The sequence below is a fragment of the Choloepus didactylus genome, chromosome 5 (assembly GCF_015220235.1).
Source record: "Choloepus didactylus isolate mChoDid1 chromosome 5, mChoDid1.pri, whole genome shotgun sequence".
Classification (NCBI taxonomy): domain Eukaryota; kingdom Metazoa; phylum Chordata; class Mammalia; order Pilosa; family Megalonychidae; genus Choloepus; species Choloepus didactylus.
Window position 1 is genome coordinate 93866017 of NC_051311.1, and position 25868 is coordinate 93891884.

Here is a 25868-nt window from a genome sequence, read left to right on the forward strand (position 1 = left end):
ATTTCTAATAAAAAGTAATATAATTTAATTGTTCATGGCTTGCAGAAATGATCCACCAAAATAGAATAAAGATTCAGAGTCAGCACCACATTTCAGACACACATTACAGGAACTGTAAGAAGTACTGGCTTGAAAATCGGCAGTTAAAACACAGAGCTCATTTCCTTGCAGATATACTGGTGGGTCTCGTGGCTTATCCCATGCCAAGCAGCAGTATAGCACGTCATCAGGTTATCAACATTCAAGGCCACACAGAAGGCAAATCGCTTTCCTGAAAGCCCATACAGAAATCCTACTTATTGGTATTGTTAAAAGGAGCATTTCAGGATAAGGATATTCGCTAACTGTATTTTTGAGAATAGCAAATTGTTCTGATGATGGGAACAAAAACATTGTAAATTCTCAATCAGCATCCTGCTATCCAGAATGGTTAGTTAGCTACTGTTCACTCCATGTGGGTCAGAATTTGAATGTTGCCAATATACTCTTTGGCACTTTTTATATACAGCCTAAAATTCTAAACACACTCCTTGAAAATATGGATAACATTTTCAATTCTCCATGGTAATTTTTAATATAAACATATATTTAGGAAATCAACAATAACCATAAATGTTATTATAGGCAAAAATATGTTCTTTGAAAACCAGGCTTTGCTTCATAATACTGTTTTCCAAATACACTGAGAGCTTGTAGAATTATAACCTCTAGAAATATGAAGAATGAAAAGTAATCATGATGAAATAATACTTTTCTGGATAGATATTAACTTTTATATAATATAAAATTTGAAATCTAAGATACATTGATGTGCTTTAAATAATATATTTAAAAGAAATTTAAAAGTTATCTTATTTTAGAAGTAACATATTTCCTATAGACAAAGAATAGTTATTAAAAAAATAGAATCACATGCAATCCTAACAACCAGAGATAGCTCCTCTTAATATTTTGGTGAATATCCTTCAAATACATATGCAAATAATTTTTTCAAAAATTATATAATATGATACACATTTTTGCAGGATAATATTTCTAATTAACAAAATATCAAAGGCATCTTTCAATGTGAATGACTGTTACTGCACAATATCACTTTTACAGGGAAGTAGCCCATGGTATAGACATACCCTGAGTAATTCAACCAATTTTCTATTATTGTACATTTAAGACTTTCCTGCTTTTACCTGATATATATAATCTGTGTTGATTTTTCTTAACCATTAATCTTTGGTCATTTTCTTAGTTATTTACTAATGATACATTCCTAGAAGTGGAATTTTTAGACTGAAGGGCATGCACCTTTTTATGACTTTTGATATATTTTGCCAGATTGCCAAATTCCCACTCACAAAAGAGTACAATTTATACTATCACTGGGAGTGTATGAGAGACCTTGTTTTCCTGTACTATCAAATTATATACAGGTCCACGATTCCTCATCCCAAACTTTTAGGAACAGATGTGTTTTGGAATTCAGAACTTTTCAGATTTTAGAAAGCCAACACGATGCAAATGCCTTCTGTTCCATAACACTCCTGGCAAAGTCTGGGGCAGCACTCATATTCGAACGCATGAGTACATCTTCAGCCAGACATATGTGATTCACACCAAGAGGATAAATAAAGACTACTTCGTCAGTTAGCAATGGTTTGCTGCCAAATGGGTCCAGGTCAAGTTAGGTTTTGCTGCCAAATGAGTTACAAAAGCCATTTTTCAGAGCTTTTTGGATTTTGGATAAACAGATAAGGGATTGCAGATCATTATTTTTAAAATCAGCTAAATTGACTTTAAAATGGCAGCTCATAGTTGTTTCAATTTATCTCTCCTGGCTTTCTACTGAGGTTGGACATTTTTCATTTGTCTGTCTTTTGGCCAAAATATTTTTCTTTGGTGAATTTCTCATTTTCTTATCATTCACAAGAGTTCTTTACTTATCAGGGATACTGACTCTTCATCATATATATTGAAAATATTCTCAGAAGATTGCTGTTTAATAAAATTTTCTAGTGCTTCTTTTTTAAATATAAAATCTAGGTTATGATTTTGGTTAGCGACTCTTAAATTAGGCATACATTAATAACTGTACAACACCAAGTTATAGAGTACCTTAAGAATTTTTTTTTTTTTTCAGAACGATAATAAGAGTAAACCTTTACTGAACATATACTATGGGACAGATATTGATGGGATTTTCATGTACTAACTCATTTTATCCTAACAACTCAAGATTCAAATATCAGGACTCTGTTTCCAGTGATCTTAACTATCAATTTGGACACTCTGTTTAACACAGCAAAAACAACACAATTTAGATTAAAGGGAATAACTATACAGATGGTTTTTCCAAATCCCCTAAAGTTATTGGGGAATTTGGCTATTAAAAGAAAGAATCCATTTAATAAATATCTATTGCTATCATGGATATTAATTATTAATATGATTCAGTACATGGATTCATATTTATAACATGTTTAATATCTCATGACTACAATAATGTATAAAACAATTATATTCAATAACACACAGAGTAAAAGCCTAACACGGTTAGCTTATGGATACTAGTCCTAATTCATTACAATAGTATTATATAGAAGTATTTCATGGTCAAAATTTTAAAATTATCTTTGATAATGTAAAATATTTCCTCACATATTCTTTACCTTTGGCTCTTTTTAAAGTATATTACTAATTCTACGGAATGTATCTCAGAAATACAGAGTTCGTTGATTCTTTACTTTTGTCAGATTTGCAATGCCAAAGGCCCTGGGAACAAGTTGGTGCATATTTTCCCACTTGCCATCATAAAAGTACTCTTCAAAATTTAGGGGAAATCTGATTTGCTTTTCATAAGATACCAATATATTTTGCTTGTCTGCTTGCTTTTCTCATATTTCCTATGTAAACCATTAATTCATACTGAAACAAAATTATATGTTATAAACACTTGTAATTTAAGGTAAACCATTAGTGGTCCTACACACCCACTTTGAGACAAAATGATACACTATAGCTGTAACCCTCTGTTACAAGGAGCAGTTATTCATTTCACTGTAAAATTTGCAAGGGATTATAGGGTGAGATGATACTAGAAACCAGTAACAGACATACATTGCTTCATTTGTAAATATGGCAGAATGATTGTAAATATGTAGAACTAATGTTTAAAAAGGTGGGTAGATAGGTAGATATGTATGTGTGTCTACATGTGTGCATACATAAATGTTTATGCATAAATATATTCAATGTATTTATACAATCATTCCTCTTTATGACATTTTTCTTGAAAAGAACAGAGCAATCTAGGCTGTAATACTAATGAAAAATTACAATGCTCACAGGTGTTTCTTTACCCATGGAAAGGTAAGTCATAACGTGGTAAGATTATAAACTGAAGAGTACATACTGCCTAGATGATGAAAAGTTAGGAAAATTAAGAAAGCTAAGAATATTCTTTTACTGTGGAAAAAAATAAGCTGTTTAGACTTGAGCCATGTTTTCTTTCTTCCTTTTTTTTTTTAACAACCAATTGTGTCTTGTTTAAATTAAATTAACAAATGAGAAAAGGAATTTTCAATTTTGTACTATTTGCCCAATCAGGCAAGCATACACTGCTTGAAGCTCTTGGGTCCTGAGTTATGTAGAATACTGTATTCAACAATACTTGAGAAATTTTCAGACGATTAAGGTCACACTGATGAAAGAATAATATATACTACACAAAAGAAGAAAATACACACTTGAGATCAGCAAGGTTAATGCTGCATTAAGACCTATTTTAGTTGCGATTTTCCTTTAGGCCATGGAACCATGGAGCAAATACAGTGATTAGATCTTTCTGCAGTGATCAACCCTGCATAAGTCTGTGAAATGTCTCTATTTATTTGCAATCAGTCCTATCAGCTTTGTGAAACTGGAACAGAGTCAAAAGATTGAAGGGACACTTGCAGTTCTGCCTGGATTTGAACATCACCACAAAGCTTTTTTTTTTTTTTTGACTTACTAAACTTTCCAAATATTATTTTAGCTTTTAATTTATTTACAGTTAGATCCATTTCATCACCGAAAACTGAGACTCTTTTATGCTAGCTTAAAAAGAGTTGCAACAGTTGGGAATCTTGTAGAAATACAAGGACAGCACTTTTTTTTTTTTTTTAAATGGAAATGGGATCCAGGAACTGGAAAGTTATAAGGAACTTAAGATATTTCTCAGAAGGGTCCCTCCTGTCTATCTCTTTCTGTCATATGATAACCCATGTCTCTATGTCTCTTTCTCTCAGTTCTGTTTCACTCTGTAAATCTCCCTCCTTCTTTTCTTCTGCTGATTTATCTTGGCAGATGGCCTGGAATGATCACCTCACACCTGACTTAATATTACTTTCAGCTCAAGCAGTACTATCACGACTTTGGTCTCTTGTTTTCCAAATTCTGTATCCCTTTTCCTGACTTCTCTCACCACCACCCCAAATGAATTCACTGGCCAAGTTCATTTTCTTGAAAACAGGTGCAAGTTATTTGACACTGGCTGGTCCCTGTAATGGCTGCCGTCAGGCCAAGAATCCATCCACAGAACAATCAGGTACGGTCTGGGAGCTGTGGCCATTTGGTAGATACAAAGCCCATCCAGTCAGGCAGATAGAGCCAGGGATGGGAGGTACTGCAAACACGTCTACTATAAATATAAGAAAAATAACTTTTAAAAATAAAGGAAGGAGAACCTAAGATGGTGGCTAGGAGGGACAGGGCAAAAAAAACACCTCCATGAAAAATACTAGATAGAGGCCAGAAAGTGACCCAGAACACCAGTTCCAGCGATGCACCAGCTGGACAAGGTCTGCTAAATCACATGGGAAGTATAAATACCAATACTGCTGTACTTTTGATTTGTAACTCCACTATTTACTTCCTACAGGATATAAAATCCATAAAGTGTAATGATAAATCAGTGGTTCTGGACTCAGTGTAAAATATGGAATTTTTGACAAGAACTACATAAAGGTGGGGGAATGGAGGAGTATAGGAACATAGCTTTATGTGTCCTATTGAAGTTAAGTTGGTATCAAAGAAAACAAGATTGTTATAGACTTAAGATGTTAAATTTAAGCCCCATGGTAAATACAAAGAAAGTATCAGAGAATATGATCATAGAGATGAAAAACAGAGTATAGATTACAAGAAGTGGGGGAAGGGGCAATGGGGAGTTAATAAGAAATGAGTGTAGGGTTTCTGATTGGGGTTGTGCCAGTTTGAATGTATTGTGTCCCCCAAACGCCATTATCTTTGATGTAGTCTTGTGGGGCAGATGTTTTGGTGCTGATTAGATTTGCTTGGAATGTGTCCCACCCAGCTCTGGGTGATGACTCTGATGAAATATTCCCATGGAGGGTGGGCCTTGATCAGTGGAGCCATATAAATGAGCTGACTCAAACAGAAGGAACTCAGTGCAGCTGTGAGTGACATTTTGAAGAGGAGCAAGCTTGCTAGAGAGGAACATCCTGGGAGAAAGCCATTTTGAAACCAGAACTTTGGAGAGACACCAGGCACGTGCCTTCCCAGCTAACAGAGGTTTTCCGGATGCCATTGGCCATCCTCCAGTGAAGGTACCCGATTACTGATGTCTTACCTTGGACACTTTATGGCCTTAAGACTGTAACCGTGTAGCCAAATAAACCCCCTTTTTATAAAAGCCAATCCATCTCTGGTGTTTTGCATTCCGCAGTATTAGCAAACTAGAACAGGGGTGAAGGGAAATTTCTAGTAATGGATGGTGTGGAGGTGATGGCATTGCAACATTGTGAATGTGATTAATCCCACTAAATGGAATGCTTGAGAGGGGTTGGAATGGGAAGATTTATGCTGTATATACGTTTCCACAAATGAAAAAAAAAAAAAAGTCTAAATAGATAATGACAAATGCCATAGATGATCCTGGATGAGATCTAAGAATAGAGGAGAACAGGCTCAAAAGGACACAATTGGGACATAAGAAAAAAATGAAATATAGAATGTAAGTTTTACATCAATGTTAAATTTCTTGAACTTCTTAACTACACTTAATGCAATTACATAGATGAATATTCTTGTTCATAGGAAATGTATATGTGAATTACATTATTTGTTCAAGGATGTGTGCAACTTGCTCTCATATGTTCAGAAGACAGAGCAATAGATGATGGATGATAGATAGGGAGGGAGGGAGGGAAAGAAAGAAATGGTAAAGTGACAAATATTAAAATTGGTAGATCAGGGTATCCGTGGAAGTGAGTTGGAGTATGCTGGAGTTCTGTGAACGGAGTTTGTATTATTTTTGCAACTATTACTGTAAGTTTGAATTTATTTCAAAATAAAAATAAAAAAATAAGAAAATAAAGAAAAACACCTCAATAGCATAAAACAGCTATTCCTTACCCATGTGCATTATCTAGTGTTTACCGATAACATCTATAATGATAGCTATGACCCAAGGTTAACATCAGTAAAAAAAGATATCAACATCCTAATATGATGCATAGAGAAGGGCCCAATTGCACCTCTATAATAATTCATGTTAAAAATGCATAACCTCATCTTTATCAGGAGAAAATACATGACAAATGCAAAATGAGGGTCATTCTATAAAATAACTAATACTTATCAAAAGTGTCAAGGTCATGAAAGAGAACTAAATACTGAGGAAGTGTCACAGCTTGGAGGAGACAAAGGATACAAGACAACTAAATGCATGGTGGGATTCTGGATATCATTCTGGACTAGAAAAAGGACTTCAGTGGAACAACTGGTGACATTCAAATAAGGTTTGTAGATTAGTTAATATATAACCATGTCAATTTTCTAGTATCAATAATTGTACTATGCTTATGAAAGATGTTAATATTAGGGCAACTGGATACAGGGTATGTAGATACTCTCTAGTATTTTTGCAACTTTTTGGAAAATCTAAAATAATGTCAAACTGAAAACTGAAAAAAGCTGTATCAATTTACTCTCATAAATCAGATGACTTCTCTCCCACTTCATTAATGTGTAATCAGATGCATATAACATTGAAGTCATTTGGAGAATGTTGAATTTTTAAACAATATGAGAATGTAAGGTTTCTGCATTTATATTCTTCTTTTATATTACTATTTCAATAGATATTTTCAAGAACATAACATTGAATTTTGCTGTTTTACTAATTTTTTTCTATTGTCCTATCTTTCTTCTCCCTGGGAAACTATTTAAATACAACATCCATGTTCAAGTGTTGCTGCATCTTGAATTCAAGAAGATCAAGATTCAATAATAGGAATGCAAAATCTGGAGTCTGGTTTTGCTCCATCCCTGGGAGGCAGTGTCTTGTGTGGGCCAGGGGAATGGTTATGGTGATCCGTGTAAGGTGGAGTGGAGAACCATGCTGTTAGGCCACTTAAAATTCTCTTCAAAATCAGGGGGCAGACTGATTTAGAAAGCACACAAAGTATGAAGGTATTGGTATATTATCTTATTTGGACTAGCCAATATTTTTAATCAAGGCTCTTGCTATTTTGTCATCGGGGCAATAATAAAATTTCCCCGGATAAAGCAAGATGCATACTATAAAGTAAAATGTATACGATACAATGTGGGGTGATAGCTAATTCTCATGTTAAAATCTTTTCTTCCAATATTTATTAGATTTTTGCTGCATACGTAGTATACAAATAGGAAAATATAACTAGATTTTCCTGGAAAACTCATACAACTTTTCTTTCTAAGTAGTCCTAGATGAACTTTTTATAATAAATACATTATTTTTAGATTTAAAAAGAAAAAGAAGACTATTATGCAAGAAATAAAATTCACGAAAGATGGCATTTTGTTTATTAGTAAACCCTATTATATCTTTAGAACTCTTTTCTTTTATTCAAAAATGTATTTTTAATTATAAAACTAAAACCCAAATACAATCTTGTTTTTTTTAAAGATAAAGCTAATCACCTTCACTTTCCCCTACATAGAGGCAAAGTAGGGAGGGTTTCTGTTTATCTAGACTCAAATTTGCTCTCTCTTTAACAGAGAAACTTATTCCATCCATACAGGAAAATAAACAACCAACCCAAAACTAAAAAATGAATGAAAACAAACAAACAAGAAAAACAAAACTGTAAACAGAAAATGTTGTTCCTTTATGTTCTCCTCTCTTTCATGCTCCTTAGGGATTGTACACATCCCTAAGAACAGCACAAATCTACTTGATACAATAGAAATATAGTTCTTCATTTATGGGCCCTGGAGGTAGGACCTTTGCTTTTTGTACAGAGGAAAGAAGAATTAGCTGGGCTGTATTTTATAATACTGATATTTAATTCATATTATCGTGTATTCAATCAGAATATTTCATTATCTCAGTATTATAACGGATTTTTAAATACAGACCATGATTTCATGGGCTTGTTGTTGATAAAAGATACAACTGCACAAAAGATTCCAAATGAATTTATTCCTTTAAATATATTACCAAATTTAAATGGAAAATGTATAGGATTTTCTTGGCAGACGTTGATGCATGACAAAAATAAAAGCTTAATGAGGTTTTGGGTATTTAAGGTGCTTTCCTATCTAGCTGTCATACACAGATGTGAACTTCTGCAATGCTGACTTAAAGGTGACAGATCTATCTATTTGAGAGGGTAATAGGAAGTGTGGCAGGAAGACATGACACGAAAAGGAAATGGTCTGGTAAAGACTCAGGCGCATATTTGGTCTAAGTGGGCAGGCTGTAGTTGAAGGTCAAGAAGTGATGAACCTAGTAGATATATATCTTTATATTCATGGAGCTCTGAAAAAGGTCTGGCTACACAGAAAGATTTGAGAAGTAACTGTATGCTGAGGACTGCCAAACACGCATCTCCAGTTTCATTCTAACCTCTATACAACCATGTTAATCCATCTATCTTTCTAGCCACATATTTATCTATCTATCTACCTATCATCTGTCTGTGTTCCTATCTATAATTATCCATTTAAAAATATTTATTGGGACATTCTGGGTTCCCATAATATAAAGGCAGACATCTAAATTTGCATCTCTCCACTTACCTTTTAAAAACCATAAATATCCACAAAGAGAGTAAATAAAACCACCCATAGGCAATACCTACAACAAAATTAGGAGGAATAAGATAAGTGGAATTCAAAAGTTGTATGCAGTAGAAACATAAAAAAAAAAACCCAGTCCAGCAGAGTCAGCTCAGGAGCTTATCCTGGACCAGAAAGTCAGGTGGAGAATACACAGAAAGAGGAGAGGATGCAGGAGCCCTAAGGTTGTAGGAAAGCAGACAAAATCAATTCCAGAAAGAGAAATTCCCACCATGAGTGGGAAGACACTGACAGACCTGTCTGACCAGAACACAGCTACTGGGGAACTGAAAGAGCGAGCCTGGAAGTACATGGAATCAGGGGTGGACGCATCAGGAAGACACTGCTTCAGAAGCCTTAGAGATTTGGTTATGAAAGGAAAGAAGCCCCAGGTGGAAATTAAGGGCCTATAGAAACAAAAGGCAATCACAATATCTTAAGACACACAACTACTCTCCCTGAAAAACAAACAAAAAAATGGTGTTATCAATCAAGTAATATGCATTTCACAAAAGCAACAGAAGATGATAATGAACTAAGAAATGGACTAAATTCTTTTACCTTTGCCCATAAGCCATTGTCATTGCCAGTCCAGGAGAACAACATATCTCAAAATGAACACAAAGTAGCAGACAATATTCATACATAGTTACTATAAAATGAAATAAGAAAATGAGAACCAAAGCATTAGAGCTAATAAAAATTCTCCATCCTTCCTCAAAATGAAAACACAAGGCAGAAGAAAATGATCACGAAACTGCTAGATATTCTGAAACAAACATTTATAAACATAAACCCCCTTGAATTAGAAATGTTAAAACTCTGAAGATGAATGGGCAAAGGACAGATATAAAAGAGAGTTATCAAAATCAGGAAAAAATTTTGTTTAAAAAAAAAGAATCTTTGAAATGAAGACTAAATGACAAGGTGCCCAAAGGAGAATAGATTCAACAGAAAATATAAGGAGTACTGAGGAAAAGCATGACAATAGCCAAGAGAACACAAATGAAATAAAGAAAAAGGTAAAAGAATCAGAACGAAGTCATTCATGTAGATGATAGGCAAAGATAGCCCAGTGTATGTATAACTGGAATAAGTAGAAGAAGAAGAAAAGGAAGAAGAAGAAGAGGAAGAAGAGAAGGAGGAAGGGGAGGAGCAGGAGGTAAAACTATTTAATATTTATTTTTAATATTTAAAACTATAATCCAAAAACAATTTTCAGAAATAAAATAACTCTACCTATTATTGAAAGGGCCCTCCATGTATCTGGAAGCGTTGTCCCAAAATGATCAATTCCAAGATTGATACCAGTAAGCCACTGGTCTTTAAAAGATAAAGAAAAAAAAAAGCTACAGGTTAAGCTCCTTACAATGGCATTAAAAAATCAAGCTGAAGTCAGACTTCTCAGGAAAAATATACACAGCAAGCATTAGTGAAGGAACATTTCAAAGAATCTCAAAGAAAGAAATGTGAGCCAAGCATTTTATATCCAGTCAAGCTGCCCTTCAAATACCAAAACATACACACACACACACACACACACACACACACACACACACACACACTTGCACACGACAGTTTAAAATGTAAAGAACTCCGGAAATACTGTATCCAAGAACCCCTTCCTAAGGAATCTGCTAGAGGATGAGCTTAATTCAACCAACAGACAACTGGAGGAAAAGACTGACAGTAATCAGCAAAGACATTTAATTGCAGATCTAAATTTTAAAACAAAGCATGGAGAGACGGGCAGAAGAATAAAATGTAAATGTTACATGCTTAGAAAATGTAGACATAATGTGATTATAAAAGGGAAAAGAGAAAGAGAAAAGTAAAATGGCCAATGACCTCACTGATGGTTGGTTAGCTAATAGGTAGGAGTCAAAGAATATCAGTTAAAGCTGACAATGGAATAAGGGCTTTATAAAAGGAATCAGTATAAAGAAAAATATTAAGACAAAAATACAAATCATTCTAAAGAGTAAAAGAAACAAAAAAAGAGCAAAGCAGACCACATAGAGAAAGAAATAACAGTCAATATAACGTGATATAACTGATAAACATAATACAAAATAATTTGATAGAGTTAAGTCATATTAGTCATAGAAAGAAATGCAATTTAAATTCATTTATTAACAAGATTTTCTGATTAGAAAAGGAAAACCCAACTCCATGTTGTATAGAAGAGACACACAAAGTGATGCAGAAAGGGTAAAAATAAAGGATGGAGGAAGGACTTACCAGACAAATAGACCTGCTATCAGATTGCAGAACTCAAGCCAAAAGCATTAAATTTGATGAGGAACCTCACTTTATAATAATGAAAGTCAAATTCATAATGAATATATAATAATTGTTAATATCTGTATATCAAATAATAAAAACCATCCTCATAAAGCAAAAACTACAGGAGACACAAGGAGAAATGAAATGAAGTACACTAATAATGAAGACTTAGACTGCTCTCAGCCTAAGACAGGTCAACAAAATTAAGTACAGACATATATGAACTAAATAACAAAGTTAGGTAAATCTCTCTCCACCTTCCCCCTTCTCTCTCCCCATGCCAATAACAGAGAATATATATTCCTTTCAATTTCATCTGGAACATTCTCCAATATTATCTATATATTAGATTACAAAAAAGGGCTTAATAAGTTCCACAAAACAGAAATAATACAAACAATAATCTCTGGCCACAATACAATAAAATCTAGTCATTAATAACAAAATAATAATCAAAGGAACTTTCACTTGGAAATTAAAAACTCTAAATAAACAACTACTCTTGGGTCAAACTGAAATTGCAGAATTTTTAAATGTAATAAGGGTGAAAATATTAAAGAGCAAAAGCTATAGGATATAATTAAACCAGTGATCAGAGGAAATCTGATAGCCTTAAATATATATAACAATTAAAATGGAAGAATGAAAATTTTGAAATTAAATTCTTAATGCAAAAACTTGGAAAAAGGACAATAAAGGAACCCCCCCCCCCACTAAAAGTGAAAAAAAAAAAGAATAAAAATTATCAAATTATTGTGGTAGAAAATGGAAAAATAGTCACATAAATATATCAAAATACTTTTTTAAAAAACATTAGCAAAATAAACACTAGCTAACAAGATAAAAGGGAGAAACCATACATAACAAAGTAGGAAATGATCAGAGGGAAGCAATCATAAAAATAATAAAAGAATACTTTGCACAAACCTATGTTAATAAATTACCCATCTCAATTAGGCTTTCAGTTTTATTAGGAAATATAATTTAGGAAAATTTACCCAAGTGGAGATAGAAAACTTAAATAGACAGGTTTTTAGTCAATTTACCACAGTAAACTCCAAATAGAAAAGAAATAAATGAAACAATACAAGGACTAGTTATAAGTTCCTTTATAACCTGAGTATTGGAAAATGACTCAAATTTGTTAAATGTGACTACCTAAAAGCAAAAAAGAACTTCTTGCACAGCTCCAAACACCATAATCAACATTAAAAGATAAATGACAAACTGGGAGAAAACCTTTGTAACATGTCAATGATAATGAGCTACTATCCTTAAAAAATAACTTCTAAAAATTGAGGGGAAAATACTGAATGCCTGAAAGAAAAATGTGCAAAAGCCAGGAACAGACAGTTCACAAAAAGGATATACAAATGATTCATAAACATGAAAAGATGTTCAACTTTCCTCATCAGAGAAGAAATGCAAATTAACACTATGTTGATATACAATTTCTCACCTATCAGACTAGCAAGATTCAAAAGCTTAACAACACATTCTTTTGGCAAGGTTGTGGGGAAACTGGCACTCTCACACATTGCTCGTGGATTTGCAATATGGTACAACCGCTAATGAGGAAAATTTGGCAATAACTAATACAGGATATGCTTTACCCTTTAACACAGTAATATCTCTTCTGGGAAATTTCTCGAAAGTTACAAGCCTCAACAATGCAGAAAAGCCAATGCAGAAGGTTATTTATGGCAGCATTATTTTAATAGCAAACCATGGAAACAACCTACATTCCCATCCAGAGAAGACTGGTTAAACACAGTACTAAATGGTACTATACAACCTGTAAAAGTTAGAAGTAAAATCTCTATGATCTGATATAGAATGATTTCCAGGACACACAGCTACACAAAAACAGACTTTTATGTTCATTTTTTGTAAAACAGAAGAAATTGCTTAACTATAGGAGGAGTATTAGCCATGTTAATGCTAATGTTCTTTTACTAAAAAAATTAAATATTAAAAAAAGATTTTAAAATACCCTAAAATCAAGTACAAACAAAAGCAATTGAGCCTAAATGTATTTCAAATTGCTATTTGCTTAGGAAAAAAAAAATACTTCAATAGTAGAGAAATTACTGGTTCCGGGGCTGTGGTTTCACTGCCCAATGACCCAGAAGTTAAAAGCACTGAAAAAATACCATTGTGATTCCAAAGAGGAGTAACTATAATTCTGCAGTGAGCTTCAGGATGCTGATTTCTGGAAATTGGGATTAATTTATACAAGTGCTTTTGCCTGCCGCACTGGGAAACCCTGATTGTCTAGAGTGTAGTATCCTGATGAACAAAGAGCTTTAGAAACAAAGCTTCGGAAGTATGGGGTGGGGGAAAACTGTGTTAGAATGTGAGGTATATAGTGACAAGTCACAGTTTTTATGGAGCTGATGGTTTCAGGCAGAGCCAGCAATTAAATGAACTTCACTAATTAGTAATTCAATATAATTCATAATAAGTGCTATCAGAAGAAATACATGTATATTTTACTTTACCTAAACCCTCAGGTAATTTTTGAAGAGCTTGAAGCATGGACTGTTACATTTCATGGGTTTAATTAATTACAATTGATTTAAATAATCCTAATGCAATTAGTCAGTGACACATTTGTCGATTGGGTATTTTGGAGTGCATTCACACAACAGATGTCATTTTTCTAGTGTAGCAGTCTTTTTAAATTTAATGAATTGGGTATTATATATGGGAAACCCCTACTGTTTAAAATCTCTGAAGGCGACTTTTAAATATCTAACACCAATAGAATAAGGATTTGGAAAAATGAAATCCAAATTTACCTTTGTTTATTATGTTAGACAAGCTGAATTCTACTTAGGAATATGCCCTAATTTCATTTTCCATTTAATATGCAGCCTCAGAGCACTGTTTAATTAAAATGCTACTTAGACCAGTGAAATGGATCAGACTGAGCACAAACCTAGGGCTGCTAACTAAAATTTGCAGATAAGATTAGCAAAATTTTTCTATGCTGGGTGTAAGCAGCATCATGCCAATTTTACATGCCATTAAACAGTAACATCAATTCTGCTTTTGCCATGAAACTTATGGATCCCAAGATACTTGCATGCTTTACAGATAAGCAAGCTGGACATTTGTTAAATTGGGGTAACATGGGGCTGTCACAGATTCTCTACTTTATCTGGTCTATCGAGCTCTATTTTTTTTTTCCTGTTAGAAAAGAGAAGTAATCCATACACTGTTTTGAAAATGAAGCTTGAAAAGAAAAAGATCAATAAAAATACTAATAGTATTGTAATCAATAAAAACAGTAATTGGGCTAAGGAAGGGAAGAGAGGAAGGCTTCCATATTTTCCATTGGTATTGTGGAATGTTTTTAAACATTAACAGAATGAACAAGCTGACCAAGCTTACAGTACTTTTATACTCTTTCCAAATGGCGATAATATATAATTTTCACCAGAACCTATCACAGAAAGATCACACAGTGTCAAGGGTAACAGAGGCAATAAGGGTATGTGAGTTGAGAGATAAGACGGGAAACTTTTTTCCCATGGCATGAAAGGAGGAGGGATTATTTAGTAAGTAAGTATAACAATAAGATTTCTGATTCCCTATTTGGTATTTCTGCCTATTAAAATTTAATGAAAATAATGTCCAAATTCAGACACTAAATTGTATTTATAAATCCAGATATGTGTGGGGAATTGTTCACCTGTCCTCTACCAAAATAATTTCCTGTCAAGATTATTTTAGCTGCATCCCTAAATGGAGATTAATTTAGAATCATAATCCCTCAAGTCTTGGCAATGAGGAGTAGTGAATGCTGACTTGAAAGGACATAAGCAGCTTTAAATTTGAGGGGTATGAATGGCATAAATGTTACAAATAAACCTTCAGTCAGGTTATAATTAACCTTGAATCATCATAATACCAGCAGTATAAAAAGCAACAAAATGTCTATTAATACATATTAATACACACCATAGAAACATCTGCCTTCATATATGGGCATCAACTTCAAATATGGTATTTTACTCAAAGAGGAAAGTGGTACAATTTTAGTAAAAATCCTGAATTTCCTGACCCACACACAAATAGACAAACAACAGTTTCCATTAGTAAGTTCCTAGTACAAATAGAGAGCAGGATATTTATTTCAAAGACCTGGACACTATGATTTATATGAACAGTGCTGAACCTATTCAGCTCATCCTACCTCTACAGATAGAATGGGCTGGATTAGTTCCCATGAATAGGGAAATGCAGTCTCTCCCCAAATAAATAAAAATCCATTTTACTAAATTTATAAAATATGGTAGTAGGAAACAATATAAGTGTAAAAAAAAATTAGAGGATTGGAATTAACAGCATGCACTGAATTACTTCCTTACTTTGCGGTAGAAGGAAATAAAGGAACATGGATAAAAGCTGAGGATGGGATTTCCTGATGTTCTCCACAGTAAGTAAATCTGCAAAATATAAAAAGGTCTGGAATAGAAAATATGATGCTGCTGTGCCTGCAAGATATCCCAATGCCTAAAACAATTGGAAAATTCTTGGAGGACAACTTAACCCCAGAGTAAAATATTACCCCTCTAAAGCTGTCAGAATTCGTCTAAGCTTGGGTCACCTGGCATGCAAAGAGCCAGCCAATCCTACAAATTAGGCTGTGCTGTGGCTTGTCTAACTTACAGACCAGGCTTTCAGGAAATGTTAAAGGCCCAAGTGGAGCTGTGACTTGTACCTATGGTAAAAACTGGACTGTGTGTCTATCATCCTGAGCAATGACAGTGTGATGTGATGTAGGACTAGGCCACTTTGGGATACACTTCATTTGAAAATTCAAACTATTCACCAACAGTTCAGTAGTGGTACTGTGCAGACATGAGAAAGCCTACAGAGAGATCTAGAGGGTCACACAGTCCACTATATGGAATCATGTCATTTTTTTTTTTATCTGTACTGGCATTTAAGAGTCAAAAAGCACTGAAAATACTGATTTGTACACAGAATGTCACCAATTAAAATATTATTAATTGATCAGCTAATTGGATTAAGGTCTTAGTACACATTTTAAATTTAGTCTAAGCTTCTTCTAAGTTTGCCTTTTTGGATACAACCCTGACACTCATAGGGTGTATAGATTGGTGTACCAGTAAACAGAGATGCTAGTTTTTAAAAACATATTAATGTACTTTCTTTCCATATTTCTTTGTTTGTGACTTCCCCCCTATTTAAGCAATCATGGAGTTTAGGAGGATTAGTCCTGCTCAATTGTGAACATAAAGAAAAAGAGTCAGGGATCCATTTATGACATCCATGAGCCTTGGGGGGTGATTGACTTGGAGATGCAAAGGATTCTGTGTGTGGAGTCCTTACACCTCCAGGCAAAGGACAAGGAAGGTGCTTTTGAGCAGCCATAAGCCACACTGCAGAAGAGACAGCAAACACCCAGAGAACAGCAGGCAGACCAAGATCCAGCCTCATCACCACAGGGATACCCATTCCTCTTTCTCCTGGCACCATCTGGGGAAAATGCCCGATAGGGAATTTGAGTGTTAAAATTGACAGGATATTTACCCCCCAAATAAGTCTGTTTTAAACTAAAATAGACAAATCTTTAATTGGCAACTTTAAGTTTTCTCTTCCTCCACTGGTAGGAATGAAGGCTCCAAAGCAAGATGAGATCAGTTACATAAAATAAAAGTAAAAATACTTTCTTACATCTGAGTCGTAGTTTGCACATACCAACCTTTCTATACAAACATTAAGAAAAAAATAAATTTACGTATTTAAATAAGAATATTTGACAAAAATACCATGGGCTTTGGAGTCAGACAAATCTGATTTGAATTCTGGGTTTCCTTGGATAAGCCTGTTTCTTATCCTGCTCTACGTTACAAGAAGAGGACTGAGATATATGAAATGCCCGGCATGCTTGGCACTCAGCACATGTTAAGTACTACTATAACTACTGCTACTACTGCTGCTGCGTTGTTTTCGTCATCGTTGTCGTCGTCATTGTCATCATCATCGGTAATAACTGAATGGTAGCAATGGTAGGACTTGATGGAGTAATAAGTGATAAAGGAACTTGAGGTTTATATATAGAGTGTGGCAGGTGAAAATCGCTAGTGTATCTGACTCATAATCATTAGAAGAAGAAGGTTACCTGGAACTACTTGAAATATGTAAAAGAGCTTATAAAACTGCATATGGAAAATGAGGACTGGAAAATTATTAAGTGGGAGGAGGCTTTATTAGATTTTCCTTGTGGGAACCTGGCTTGAAGGTGTCAGAAAAAGAAGTCTGACATTTAGCAGTCTGGCCTCAGAAATGGCAGAAGGGGCCTGATTTATAAAAATGGGATGTAACTGGAGTCTTTAAAGAAAACCACCTGGAAAGAAATACAATTTTGTCAATTTTAATTTTCTGTTTGATATAAATATAAACATCTTTGAACAAAGGTATTATGCTATGGCCTTTTATTACAAAAAAGTAAAGAAACAAGAATACTTAGATTTGCTTTGTTAGTTAACAAGCAAAAATCACTCAATACTACAAATTATAGTCCTTGAAGTAAAAACTATAATTAAGAGAATAATGATATTTTCATTAGAACATGCTCTTTGACCAGGTGAAATTTTTGTTTTAGGAAAATTTTAAGTGGTTAAAAAATCTATTGCTGTTCAAAAATCAATCACTGTTACCAGGAGATGATATTGTGTTTATTAAATCTGATTTTCAGAGCTAGTGTTAAAAAAGAAAATCATTTTTTTTTCATTTGGAAAATAAATAAAAGACAATAAAGATCCTGAGAGGTATTTTATCAGGGTTAATAGAATGAAAAGTATATATTTGGCAACCTAATAGATACAAATTAGATAGATCTAAAACTGCTGTGATTCAGAAGTTCCACAGCAAGAGATGAGAGTTGGAAAACTCAGCAGGACCAGATGCCACAAGACAGAGTAGAAGGGATTTCATGGGCAGCAAAGAAAAAAATAACAATAAAGGAGAGAGAGAATATGGCATACCATTGAGAAAGGGACTGCTTTTCAGTTCTGAAGAATATATTAAGACCATCTGTTCTCTGTCTCCCTCATGGTGAGAAACTCGTCCACAGGAAGCATACTTCACCCATCTTTGTATTCCCAGAGCCTAACATCAGGTTCTCATTGCAGACATTTGATAAAGAAGTGAATGAGAGCACGTGCCCACTGTTCCAATGGGAAAGTCATGTAATGTCCTATACCTTCTTGTGCAATGCCCACCATAGATAAGGACTTGGGCAGTATGAGAAGCTTACCTTCCTATTACATTAATACTTACTTGCTATTTGATTTTCTTTAGAAATGTTAATTCAGTATTTAGTTAGGTATCTTTGTGGTAAAGAGTTTTGTCTCATTTATGACATATTTGCAGGTGTGCTAGGTTGGGGTACAGAAGGAATAGAATAGTTTGATATTGGCCATATCCCATAAAGCTAACTTCCTAACTTGAGATTGCCCTTAACACAGGTGTTGGAGAGGAACACATGGATTAAAGAAAACGTTTTAGTAAAGAATACAAAAACAAGGCATTAAAGTTAGTTATAATGATTTTGGTAACATAGGTTTCTTACTAGCTTAAATTTCGCCATTATGGATATCGTGTAATTTTAACACCTAGACTAACAACAATATACTTCATCAAATCTTTCAATAAATGAATGAACTAATAACACTTGTACTACAAGTACAAGAGTTTAGAGTTTTCTTAGTTTAATTTTGCAACATCAAACAGCACACTTTCAAGTTTATTATTTTATATTTGATACCTAGACAAAATCTCTTACCATTGAGATAGATCCAAATTTCTCTCAAACTATTTTTCTAAGAGCAATATATTTAACTCTCATTATATACAGAATTTAATGTAAATGCAGGTGCCCAATATCACATTTTGAGCACAATACAAATAAACCAGTTAGCAGAATCATAGAAATGGAAGAGATTTTCAGATTCATTTGTTTTACTTCCATTTCTCCAATTGGGCTTTATATTTATCATAGTGGAGAAAGATCTACATCAGTCTCTTTATTTCATTTTATTCACTAATGCCATACCTAAACATTATAAAATTCACTCTTCATTCAACATTTATTGAATGCTATGCTCAGAGCTAGGGATTTAAAAGTTTCTGTCTAAAGAGGTTCACTGTAGAGTTATGGGGAGGCACACATATAAACATGAGATTCAATAAGTTGGTATGTGTTGTGGTAGAAATGTGCACAAGTGCTCAAAAGAAGAAATAGTCATTTAAAGCTGGGGTTGGAGCAGACTGTAAACATTTTGTAGAGAAGTGCCCCTTGAGCTGTGTCTTGAAATATGAGTCAGTTTATCTAATAACTCTTCTTACTGCGAATTTACTCTATAATGAATAAAAATAACATTTAGCTTAAATGTCATTAATGTATGTTCCTATCCTAACATATCCAGTATGTTATCTTTAAAAAATTTTTTATGGTCAAAGTTATACCCCTTCCTGCCTCCTTTTAGTTATACAGCACCATAAAAGAACTAAAATTAGCTTCAATTTATTGAGTTTGTACCTATCAGGTACAGTGCTGACTGCTTTATATGAATCATCTCATTTGATCCTCAAAACTCTATGAGAATATTATAATTGCTTAAAACAGTTCAATAATTTGCCAAAGACACAACTAGCATTTTTTCTTGGCGGGGGTGGGTGGTAATAGTGCTGGTAACACTTTGAATAAGCTTTCAGCACTTTCTTAGCATTCCTGTTTTTAAATAAAACTGAGGAAATGTGGAGAACCACACAGAGAGAGAGGCTTGGCCACCTGTGCTCAAAAGCTGTTAGGCATCCACCTTTTATGAGGAACTCCTCAGAACTCTGAAATGCCTTCCACATTGCTCTTCAGTAGGAATCTAAGTTCAATATTTTCAAATCCTTTTGTACTCCATTTCCTTGTTGTACAATAGACATAGTGAATATCTGCTTTGGTAGTGCAGGAAGATATCAGCATATAGTGCCTCAGCTAACATTAGAGTCATAATTTAATCTTCGGTATTTATGCAGTAACAAAGGTTTTATTTATGATACCATTCAGAAAGAAACATTAGAACTTTAAAAATGTCCATGGCATTCATAAGACAAGGTAACATAGATACACTGGGAAGCTATTTCCTTTTATTTGAATTCTAATGCCATCTCCAAAACTTACTAAAAAAGTATCGCTTCAGACAGCATTGGAAAGGAATCTGTGTGAGACCCAGGCATCTGTTTTTTCCTTAATCTATAAAGAAACATTTTGTTTGCATTCACAAGGGCATTTTGCAAATTTACTGCCAATTAGTATGTCACTTTGTGACAAAGACAAAATAATCAGAATCTTAACTGAGCCCCATTTCTTTTCAGTTTTAAATTTGCAAAGCATTAAAAGATTATGTGGCATAGTACAGAAATTTACTCTTTCAATGTATAATGATACTGTCTTTTCTCTACGAAGATACCACTACTGGAATCACCTGGGCATTCACTTCAGTAATGATAGTGAATTTGGGGCAAGTCATTCTTATCTAGGACACTCTGGGTACATTTGTGTGATGATGGATAGGATTTACCTGGAGTTAGTGACTGTGGAATACAATGAAATAAACTAGATTTTAGTAGAATTGTCTCCAAGATCCCTAATTCCTTGTGATGAGAACCAAAACTGGACACAGACATTGGCTCAGCTATTTTGCAGACACAGAGTAAGTATATTCTCTGTATTCCATGCAAGATATGGTAGAAGGGATATAATAGTAGATATGATCCTTGCCTCTGAATAATTTGCAATTTACTTGCAGAAGTACAAACACCTACCTGTGAAAATACAAATGTCCCTAAGCAGTATTTATGAAGGAAGGTACCAGTATGATTTAGTACAAATAAATATTGTATGATTTCACAATAAGGGTGCCTCTAATTTATCAAGGCTTCATGACTCTCACTGACTCTCAAGTAGAGTCATAAAGCAAAGGACAGAAACAGAGTGCTGTTTGGAAAATAAACAAAATGAGTTTAGAGAGGGGCTAGGAAGAAGTGGGTGGGGGTGTGAATGAGTAGTTTTTCAGAGACTGGACATTGCAATGTATGTAAATTTTAAGATAATTATCCTAGAAACAGAAAATTATATTAGAAAATAATAAGAGAAAAGTCTATAAATGTAAGGTAGATCAATTGATGGAATATTTTTAATACTAGCTTGACAAGTCTTAAGTAATTGGAAACCATGATAGTGTCAAAGTGGAAGAACATAACATATATTTTGGAAACAGCTTAATAGAGTAATCATATTATTATCATCAGTGCGTAGCACTTGTCCAGTACAGTGCTCAGAATATAATAGCAAAATGAATGATTACAGCTCGGAGGTAAACTGGTTACTCAAGGGGACCCCTGCATGTTTGTGGCTATCTGGAATCTGACCCCCTTTTTCTATTTTTGGAGAATTCTCCAAAGCAGGAGTCTTGGTGAGAGAGGTGGGCTCCGGCATCCACTACAGAAGGTAAAACACTCAGATACTTGCCTTTTTTGAAAACTTGGAAACAAGAGCACAGATCCATGGCCTAGGCTTGGACAATCACAGACAGTCACCTAGAATACTGAATCTGGTTAGTGATGCATAGCAGCAGCAACAGTAGAGAATATATTCCAATGGCAGCAATAACTGCCACAGTTAGTTTCTGGGGGCAGCCATGGCAGTATGACCAGAGAAAACAGTGTCATTTCCGGACTGTCCCTGTGGGAAGACCCTGGCTGGGGTACTGACTATGAAGTTTCCTTTTAAAATTTATTTTAAACATTTCCTAAGCTTGGTTTTCTCACCTTCCTAGTGATTGTGTGAGCTACCCGATGGCCTTTCAGTAAGTTCATTTTCCACATGAATTAAGCAGAGTCAGTTTCTGTTGCTTCCACTCAAGAACTCTGATAAAGTTATCAGAAAGTGACTAGGATCCCATTTTAGGAAAATGACAGTGGGTTGAGTGAGGAAAGGACAAAAGTGACAGATTTGATGACTAGCAAGACATTGCTCTTCTATTCTTGCTTCACTATTCTGTTTGCAGCAATATGTGCATAGCATTGCCTAAGGGATAAAACAGAGTGAAACAAAATAGTTGCAAGTATATACCCTGAGTGATTCATAATAAAGTGTTTGTGGAACATGTGAATATAATGCCTGTAAGTGTGACATTTCTTCAGAGGATAGACCGAGTTGAGGAAGTTGGTGGTAAACAGAAATGATTTTTTAAAATAAAAAAAAATCTTTCTGTAGAGTGAAGTGTTCATGAGCCACTACAAATTTTTGACTCTACATATGTTACTAGAACCATGTTAATTACTGTTTTCATCCACTTTTTAGCCTTATAACCACCCCCTGTTACCTCAATCTCACCATGTCCTCAACTCAATTCCTAGTCTTTCCCTTAACAGGTGTCCCATCTCTTTGTTCCCCTTCAAGGATCAGCAGTTCCACTGCTAGATGCCCAAACCAGATTTGATGGTTAGGTTCATATGTCAACTTGGCCAGGTGATAGTACCCAGCTGTCTGGTCAAGCAAACACTGGCCTAACAATTGCTGCAAGGACATTTGTGGCTACAAGTCCTTGGGTGACATTAGCTTTTAAAATTCATTTCCTTTAGCTTAAATACAGCAAAATGAACAGTAGGGGTTATGCCATATGATAAGGGGATAAGACAGAGAAGAAAGCAAAGATATTTGCTTTACAGACAAATACAAACATAATCATAACAAAACAAGGAGAAAAGATTCATGCCATCATAGTCCTCGTTTCTGTAACTGTTCACGTGGCCGTAGTTCATATTTATCGCTACCTTCTTCCACTACCCATTTCATATTCTCTTTACCCTCAGCAAGCACTTCAGCTGGCCATGGTTCTTTGCCTGGGGGGGTGGGGGTTACCCAAACCTTCATTCCTGAAGTTTCTTGGCCATTGGTAGTCCTGCCTGGATTGGGTTGTTGCAGTTTTCCATTGACTTTAATCACAGGGCATGGTAGTACTAAGAGACACCCTAGGGGATCTCCTGTATTCCAGGAAAACTCTTCTTTACTTCCATTGTGTAGTTGCAGTGCTATTTCCCCTTGATAGTCAGGATCAATCACCCCAGCCAGTACAGTATTCCCCTTCCTTGCCTGTTGATTCAGAGGCATAAGAAGCCCAAAGTGGCCAGGTGGCAGTCTTAACTTCCAGTTGAATGGGATTGTGGTTGTGTTTCCTGGTGGAAGCACTCCTCCTTTTGGAACCAAGACCTGTAGACCAGCAGAGCTTAAGCTTGCAGGGACAGGAAGCAAAAATTTACCTAGTAGATCACTAGGAGTGATAGTGAGTGGTGCCACGCCTGTTTCTACCCCTTGATTCCTGGACCCATGAATCCTGGCTATGGGAGAAACAGCACCATAGAGTGGATGCTGATTCAGAGCATACACAGCCTCCTGGAGAACACTGTTCCAACCCTGCAAGGTATTGCCACCTAGTTGGCACTGTAATTGAGTCTTCAACAGGCCATTCCACCGTTCCATCAACCCAGCTGCCTCTGGATGATGGGGAACATGGTGAGACCACAGAATTCCATGAGCATGTGTGCCCATTCCCTCACTTCATTTGCTGTGAAGTGGGTTCCTTGGTCCAAAGCAATGCTGTGTGGAATACCATGATGGTGGATAAGGCATTCTGTAAGTCCATGGATGGTAGTTTTGGCAGAAGCATGTCATGCAGGGAAGGCAAACCCATAGCCAGAGTATGTGTCTATGCCACTAAGAACACATCGCTGCCCCTTCCATGATGGAAGTGGTCCAATGTAATCAACCTGCTACCAGGTAGCAGGCTGATCACCTCGGGGAATGGCACCATATCGGGGACTGAGTATGGGTCTCTGCTGCTGGCAGACTGGGCACTCAGCAGTGGCTGTGGCCAGGTCAGCCTTGGTGAGTGGAAGTCCATGTTGCTGAGCCCTTGCATAACCTCCATCCCTACCACCATGACCACTTTGTTCATGAGCCCATTGGGCAATGACAGGAGTTTCTGGGGAAAGAGGCTGATTGGAATCCACCAAACGGGTCATTTTATCCACTTAGTTATTAAAATCTTCTTCTGCTGAAGTCACCCTCTGGTGAGCATTCACATGGGACACAAATATCTTCATGTTGTTTGCCCACTCAGAAAGATCTATCCACATACCCCTTCCCCAGACTTCTTTGTCACCAATCTTCCAATCATGTTGGAACCAACAGGCTGGTTTATTAAATCAGTCAATTGACTGCAGCTGTGACTGATGACTCACCAAAGGGCGTGTCTTCCACAATGAGAGAATGCAATTGGCTGGATTTAATCCAATTAATCAGTTGAAGACTTATAAGTGAGACAGTTAGAGGACCTTCACTTCTTTGGCTGCCCAGTGAAGCATTTCCTGAGGAGTTCGTCGAAGTTGCCGGTTCATTTCCTGAGGAGTTCTTCGAAGTTGCTGGTTCATGAAGGAGTTCATTGGACATCTTCCTTGGAGTTGACACCTGACTGCTCTACAGAATTTGGACTCGTGCATACCTACAGTTGTGTGAGTCACTTTTACAAATCTGATAGAGACACCTCTCACTGATTCTGTTTCCCTAGAGAACCCTAACTAATACACCAGAAACCAAGCTACCAAGGACGTCTTCCTTCCATAAGTGATTATTCAACAAGTTGTACAATTCCACATCTTAATCATCTCTCAAATAAATCTTCTCTTCATTCCTATAGCCATGGCCAAAATCTCATCACTTCTTCACTGGAGTTTGCAATCATTTCCTAAATCTTCTCTCTGTCTCTATTTTGCCTCTTTCAGTCCATTCTGCATTCTGCTGCCAGAATGGATATTCAACAACCTCAAATCTATTTATTTATTCTGCCACTAAAAATCCTGTCTTGCCCTCCCCTTAGCTCTCAGGTAAAGTCCAAACTCCTTAAATTGGCACACCTTCCCAAGTGCATCTCGTTTCTTACACAAACCTTTCATACCCATGTTCAAATGTTACAACCTTTATCACTTGTAGGGTACTGGTTGATTTTCTCATCTTTCCCCACCACTAGACTATGAAGGTGTGGGGACCACATAGCCAATTTATCTTTGTATCCCCATTTCTCAGTAATCTTTGTATTCCCAGCCTCTATTCTTTGCCCAAATTAAGTCCTTGATATATATTGTTGCAGGGATGAAAAGAGCACATACTTCTTGGGAAACCTAAGGGATTTCTATAGCCATGCTTTGGTTAATTTTATTGTCAATAAACAGTACTTCTCACAAAGGTGAGAGGTCTAATGTGCTTCTATAACCAGCATTTAATCCACAATGAAGTTGGGTCCATAAGATATAACATACGATTATTTCCAAAATGTTCATAGTCAAAATGTTAGTTCTTTTGAAAGAAGAGAAGAATTTATTGAGAGGCA

The 25868-nt window shown here is 35.4% G+C and overlaps 1 protein-coding gene across 1 annotated transcript in view; it reads right to left on the reverse strand.

The window, feature by feature from the left end:
- The window catches only part of MAGI2 (membrane associated guanylate kinase, WW and PDZ domain containing 2), a 1506415-nt gene that overhangs the window by 359366 nt on the left and 1121181 nt on the right, over nucleotides 1-25868 (reverse strand).